The sequence below is a fragment of the Chrysochloris asiatica genome, unplaced genomic scaffold (assembly GCF_000296735.1).
Source record: "Chrysochloris asiatica unplaced genomic scaffold, ChrAsi1.0 scaffold00043, whole genome shotgun sequence".
Lineage (NCBI taxonomy): Eukaryota > Metazoa > Chordata > Mammalia > Afrosoricida > Chrysochloridae > Chrysochloris > Chrysochloris asiatica.
The window spans coordinates 16033528-16038768 of NW_006408561.1; the positions used below are offsets into that span (position 1 = coordinate 16033528).

At 36.7% G+C, this 5241-nt stretch overlaps 1 pseudogene; it reads right to left on the reverse strand.

Moving 5' to 3' along the window:
• The window catches only part of LOC102834666, a 27484-nt pseudogene extending 22451 nt beyond the window's left edge, over positions 1 to 5033 (reverse strand).
• Between the last annotated feature and the right edge of the window lie 208 nt (positions 5034 to 5241).

The window sequence follows — 5241 nt, forward strand, 5'->3', positions numbered from 1 at the left end:
AGGATGAGTGTAAAGGTGATGTTCTCCCATATAAACCTCACAATAATAACTTAAAAACAAAAAGTTCTTGTGCAGCAGATTTGCCTAATGCAACCTGTCGTTTGATTTCTTGACTGCTGCTTCCATGAGTGTTGTTAGTTGATACAAGAAGAATGAAGTCCTTGACAACTTCAATCTTTTCTCCATTGATAAGAATGTTGTTTATTGGTCAGTAGTGAGGATTTTTGTTTTCTTTACATTGAGATGCAATCCATAGGGAAAGCTGTGCTCTTTGATCTTCATCAGTAAGTATTTTAAGTCCTCTTCATTTTCAGCAAGGTAGGTTGTATCATCTGCATATCGCAGGTTGTTAAAGACTTTTCCTCCTATCCTGATTCTATGTTTTCCTTCATATAACCCAGCTTCTCAGAGTATTTGCTCAGCATACAGGTTGAATAAGTATGGTGAAAGAATAAAACCCTGTCACACACCTTTATTAATTTTAAACCATTCAGTGTTCCCTTGTTCTGTTCTAACAACTGCCTCTTGGTCCATGTACAAATTCCTCATAAGCACAATTAAGTGTTCCGGAATACTCATACTTTGCAATGTTGTCCATAGTTTGTCATGATCCACAGAATCGAAAGCCTTTGTGTAGTCAGTAAAACACAGGTAAACATCTTTCTGGTATTCACTGCTTTCAGTTAAGATCCATCGCACCTGATGGATGAGTATATACATGACTTTAAAAGGTTACTATGTCAACTTTGTTACTCCTTATAACAATCTGTGAGATAGATTTTATTAATCTTTTATACAGAAAAGAAACCAAGAGTCTCCGAGATTAAATAATCTGTTTAAAGCCAAAGATATGGTCAGTGGTATATCCCAAAGTTAGTGCCCTTTCCTCTAGATCACTCACCTGATGCTCCTTGTTAGCTGTTGTCAAGGTAATTCCATCTTGTAGTCTAGAAGCTTCATTGGAGGTTTCACTGTTCTGGATCAGAGCAACATAGCACATAGGAGATTACCATGCTTGCGGTGCATTGGTTGAGAATGAAATCTGGGTCTTCTTTATGGAAGATGTGAATTCTACTGCTGAGCCATTATGAAGCCAGGATACAGACCAGCACAATTTTCACAGTGGCTCTTTCTTAAAGTGGACCAGCCCAAGCAGCCCCTCCCCATGGGCTCCATGCCTCAAGATGGGAAATGGCTAAACAGGTTGGGATCATGGAATTTATTACACAAAAGTTTTTGTGTTCACCATAGCCACTTTGATTTCTCAGTGTAATGAATCTCCTCAGAGCACAGTGTTTTGTGTATGTATTTGCTGTTGGAAGACCAAGCTATATGTGCATGCAATCCCTGGAACATAATGGTAAGTATTTGTAATAACTTCAGGTCTTGGTTTTTAAAACCATCAAAAGCCTCTAATGAAACACGGTGAGAGTTTCTGATTGCTTGCCCTTTGTACCTGGCCATTAGGTAGCTCCTTTCCTCATGCCAAAGCAGAGTGTAGGTGCCTGCCCTCATGTGCTTACTGTTGTTGTTGCATGTGCTTATTACTAACAAGGGGTAAATTGTGTGACCTACCAGACACTTTAGAAATGCCATGATCAGTTCTTCATGCTTAGCCACTCATTAAGAAGTTTAAAAAGCTTTTCAGGTAGTGATGCCAGATGTGCTTTTGGCATACCTGGCAAATTCATGATAAATACTTAATTGATTTGAACAGTGATTCTTAGATGAAAAATTGTCTACACCAACAGCAGACATCATAAATAATTGTTCAACTGTTCAGTCAGATCCCTCCTCTTGTCTTCAGATTTGTGCATGACCAGGTAAGAAAAGAAGGGGAAAAAACCATTCTTGTTACATTTTTTAAATGTCACCCTATGCTTCATTGGTCTGTTTTAATACAAGGGAAGTAACCAATGTCCTAAACAGTTAGAATAATAATTGATGCCATTTTTTACTTAAAGAAGCTGATAAACAGAATATTCTTAAGGATAATAGAAAAAACAAGTGACACCATAATTTTTGGCTCAACTTTTAAATTTCTTATTCAGGTGTTTTGATATCATGAGGACATGAAAGAACAACCCGTTTTAAAAGACCCCATAGAGAAAATGCTATTATGTTGTTCATTACATTCATGCTTTTTAAATTTCTGCTCCTTTATATTTATTATTCACATTTATATATGCAGGATAACTAATTTGTCTTATATTTTTTCAACTGAATTTGTTTGATTTGTCATGTAGATATTATCATGAAGCTCAAAAGTTCTACTATTATAATCTACAACTAGCCCAGAAAGTCTTTGTATTTTCTTAATGAAATGGCATGATATTAGTTAGAAACTGGAGGGAAAGATTTACTGCTTGGTGTGTAGAAAGAAAAAATGCAAAGCCCAGCAGTGTGGCTGACAAGTAACACACATAAAGTACATGTTAATGTGCAGGGAGAAACAACCTTGAGAGTTTAAACCAGCTTCACCAGAAAAAAAAAAATCTTCATCCAGATATGTGGTCCCTCATGAATTATACTATTATTTTAGTTGATTTTACCTGACATTACCCTATGATTTTCTTCAGTGACAAGAAAATTGCAGCCAGCCCTTGACAGTCGGTCACAAATTGACTGAACAAAACAAAATCAAACAGTGAAGTAATCCCCAAGTAAATTTAATGAAACCGAAATCCCAGAGGGCAGCACACTTCTGTAGGCAATGGTCTTATTTAATAAATTTTTCCCTGCTTTCACTTTTAGAGCTATATTTACACAGACAAATTTAATTCATTGGGTTTACATTTCCTCTTCCTGTTAGTTTGTCCACCAGGCACATATGGGAAGGACTGTAACCAGGTATGTCAGTGTTCAACAGAGAATGAAGACTGTCACCCAGTCACAGGGAGATGTACCTGTCTACCCGGCTACCATGGAAACCACTGTCACCTGAGTAAGTGTATTTTCTGTTTTCATTGTAATTTACTGAAGAGACACTGATAGACTGGGTTTACCACTCAGAAAGCTAGCAGAAAAATATTACCTCAAGTTTCTAGTTCAATGAAAATTTTGTGGTACGTGTTATTTGCATTGATAAAAACATGTATATTTTTCCTAGAACTCCTCCTCTCATTTTGCATTTTCTATTCAAAACATTCCCAAGTTCTTCACAAGTATCCAACATGAAAAGAAAAACAAGGAAAATAAAATTCTCTCATAAAAATCAATATAAAGCAAATGGCAATATAATTTAAAATGATTCACAAAGTAAGTTAATTCCAGTGTCTGCTAAGGCACAATCAAAATTTTAAAAGTGTTATTCTGGAATGAAAATGATGACTATCTTAAAGGACAAAAAGCCAGTCGGCTCCCTGCTGTGCAATAAAATAGAATAGTCCCTCAACCAAACACCTTAAATTGATTTGCTAGTACATTTTAACATTGAAAATTGTTATAGGAGAACACATGATTAAAAAGTCCCAAGGAGCATGTTAAAATGTTAAGTCAGCTACTTAATTTTTAAGCTTGTAATTATTTATAATTTACCTTTTATAGGTTTAAAAATAAAATGATTTTGGCCTCAGTTTCATTTTCCTCCCAATTTGACCATTTCTGTCCTCTTTTCTCCCTTGTCACTCCTATAGCAGATTACTTTTATTTCTCTTCCTAGTTCTACCAGAGTATAAAATAATTTTGAATTTTTCCCCTTCAAAATGCCACCTATAAAACATAGACTCATGGTCAAGCTTTTGATTTCAATATTCTAGAGAAATAAAGGCCAAAAGAGATGTTTCAAATACCACTTCTGAGTTTTGTCCGCTTTTTAAACATCACCAGCTAAAATCACATCTGTTGTTGTTGTTAAGTGCCATCGAGTTGATTCTGACTCATAGCTATCCTGTATAGAGTTTCTGAGAAGCGGGTGATGGATCTGAACTGTGATGATCCTACAGACCCACACCAGTTCATATCTAACTTGTGTGAAAATGATTTCAATTAGTATTTTGCTCTACACCTAAAATAATTGCAGTTATTTAGTAGTTAAAATGAAGAGTAAAAATTATCAGTCTAGTAAATTTTATTTATTTTTGGGTTATGATGAAGTTCAAACACTATTATACTGGACGTAAGGAAGCTACATCCTTCCATTTCATTCCACTGCATTTCTCAGGAAGAATTCCTTCTTTATATCAAGGATATTTAACCTTGATAAAATAATATCAAGTTACATGTAGCTAGGTATAATTTGCATTTTCTTTTATTATTATTTAAAAAGGCCAACTACCTTGGGTTGAAGTAGTGTCGCTTTGTAGTTTCTCCTTGTAAAGTGAGGTTGACTCAAGAAGCTGTTCTCTGACTAGTCACCTTGGCGTAGTTCCAGGCAACACGTGGTTGGATGTTGCTACAAGGGTTCTTTGGCAACATCCACTGTAATTATAGAACTATGAAAAAAGATTCAAGAAAATATCCATAAAAGGTGTAGCTGGCTCAAATGCAAATGTTTCAGCAGCCAAGAACAACTGGGCTTTCATGTTCTCAAGTTGGGAGTGGAGAATCCAACTTTTCTCTCAGTGGAGGTCAGAGGAAGCACACAAACTGGCAATAAGAATCTGTATCTAATTCAGAGCATGGGCAGTTCAGTCTCAGAGTAAGGATAGCATTGTAGAAAAGCAACCATCTACTAGATGTAAAAAGTCCTGGTGTGGCACTATGAGTTAATGCACTGGATTGCAAAGTCTGTTTAAACCACGAGGTCGATGGTTCAAGCTCACCAGCCGGTCCTCAGAAACTCTATACAGGGTAGCTATGAGTCCGAACAACTCTATGACACTTAACAGCAAAAGATATAAAATCATCATGTTGTGTACTATACATACTTAAAGAACATCTGAGAAGGTGTGGATTCCTAGTGGCACAATGGTTAAGTGCTCACCTGATAACTGAAAAGTTGGTGATTCAAACTTAGCCGGCAGCTCCGCAAAAGACAGACCTGTCAATCTGCCCTTATAAAGACGGTGGTCATGGTAGTTGTGTGCCGCCATGTTGAATGTGAATCATTGGAACGTTTTCTAGGATTCTGAAGGCTGTGAATCTTTACGAGAGCAGAAAGCCACATCTTTCTCCTGCAGAACTGCTGGTGGATTAGAATTGCTGGCTTTGTGGTCAGTAGCCGAATTCATAACCCACACTGTACCACCAGGACTCCTCCCACAAAAATTACAGCCTAGAAAAACCTACGGGGGAGTTATA